Source organism: Setaria italica, chromosome VIII (genome assembly GCF_000263155.2).
Source record: "Setaria italica strain Yugu1 chromosome VIII, Setaria_italica_v2.0, whole genome shotgun sequence".
NCBI lineage: Eukaryota > Viridiplantae > Streptophyta > Magnoliopsida > Poales > Poaceae > Setaria > Setaria italica.
The window spans coordinates 31,458,156-31,460,311 of record NC_028457.1 but is presented as its reverse complement, the minus strand read 5'-3'; positions in this window follow the sequence as shown (position 1 = coordinate 31,460,311).

The window sequence follows — 2,156 nt, the reverse complement described above, 5'->3', positions numbered from 1 at the left end:
ACGTATTTCACCGTGCGGGAGGTAGGGCCGGCGAGGCGGCGTGGTGCGGGGCCGAGATGGCCGGCTTGGGAGAGCGGCGAGCGGGACCGGGGAGGCCGGCGCCGGAGTGGATGGCGCAGGCGGCCGGGGACCGGACCGGGTGCGCGGATCGAGGGGGCGGCGGCGTGGCCGACGCCGGGCCGGGCGACGGGCCCCACGCGCAGGGAGGCCGAGCGGCGTGGCTCCAGGAAGGAGTGGCGCCGAGGTAGTAATGGCGGGGGGGGGGGGGGCCAGGGAGTGGCGCTTGGAAGAGAAGGAGAAGGAGAGAGAGAAGGAGGGAGGAAGAAGAAGAAGAAAGAGGAAGGAAGAAGAAATAAAAAGAAAGGAGAAAAAGGGGAAAGAGAAAGAAAAGGAAGAGACCGGCGGCACTCGCGGCACGCGGTCGGAGCACGCGCGCGGCGGCCTGACGACGGCGCTCAGCGAGATTTACGGGCACGAATAAAAAGATAGGTGGGGTCGGTATGGTACCGGGACGCCGAAAACGCCGGAGAGATTTCTGGTTTCCGGGAGCTCAGCGGTAGAAAGGTTTTAAAGACAGTTTTTTTAACGGGTGAATTTAGTTAGTGATTTCTGCGGGCGTTACAAACCTACCCCACTTAAATTGAATCTCGTCCTCGAGATTCGACTGAGTCCTGAAGAGATGGGGAAATTCCTTCTTTAACGCGTCCTCGCGTTCCCATGTGGCCTCTTCTTCACCATGCCTGCTCCATTGTACTCTGCAGATCCGGACTGCTGTGTTCCTTGTCCTTCTGGTGACAGTGTCCAGAATTTTGACAGGTACTTCTTGATACCGAAGGTCCTTTTGTAGGTCTGTTGTTTCCACCGGTACTTGTTCCTCCAGTACTCTCAAGCATTTTCTTAGCTGGGAGACATGAAATACCGGGTGTATATCCGACATTTCTTCGGGCAGTTGAATGCGGTATGCTATGGCTCCAACTCTCTTTAACACCTGGTAAGGTCTAATGTACCAAGGGGCTAGCTTTCCTTGCACTTGAAACCTTCGAGTACCCCGAATCGGGGATACCTTGAGGTAGACAAAATCTCCCTCATCGAAGCACAATTCACATCTTCTCTTGTCCGAGTAGCTCTTTTGTCTGGACTGGGCAGCCTTCAGCTTCTCTCGGATTTCCGCTACACGGTATTCTGCTTCCTTGATAAAAGCTGGTCCGACCAGGGAACGTTCTCCGACTTCTGACCACATCAAAGGGGTACGACACTTTCTACCATAAAGAGCCTCAAATGGTGACATGCCTAGACTGGCTTGGTAACTATTGTTGTATGAGAATTCTGCATAGGGTAAACTTTGTTCCCAATCCTTTCCATAGGTGAGGACACACGCCCTCAATATATCTTCCATGATTTGATTTACCCGCTCTGTTTGGCCATCTGTCTGGGGGTGATAGGCTGAACTAAAATCCAGTTTGGTGCCCATGGCTTTGTGTAAGCTCCTCCAAAACCTAGAGGTGAACTGAGTTCCTCGATCTGAGACTATCCGGCTGGGCACACCATGCAGCTTCACTATGTTGTCGACGTAGAGTCGAGCCAGTTTTTCTCCACCGTATGTGGTCCGTACGGGCAGATAGTGAGCAACTTTGGTGAGTCGGTCCACTATTACCCATATGGAGTCATTTCCCTTCTGAGTTCTGGGCAAGCCTACTACAAAATCCATGTCGATCTCATCCCACTTCCAAACCGGGATAGGCAAGGGTTACAGCAAGCCGGCTGGCTTCTGGTGCTCGGCCTTGACTCTTTGGCAGGTATCACAACGGGCTACGAACTGAGCTATGTCTGCCTTCATCCCATTCCACCAGTATTTCTGCTTTAGGTCCATGTACATCTTTGTGGATCCGGGGTGAATGGAGTATGCTGAGTTATGGGCTTCATCCATGATGGTCTGCCGGAATTCTCCATCCTTGGGGACACAAATTCTGTTCTTATACCACAAGGTTCCTTTGTCATCTACCTGGAAATCCGGGGCTTTATTTTCTCCGGTTTGCTTGCGGATTTTTACTAAGTCTTGGTCTGTACCCTGGGCTTCTCGGATTTTATCCTCCAAGGTGGGCTGGACACTTAGCCTACGGCTAGCATTCTGGGGGATGATATGCACATTCAACCGG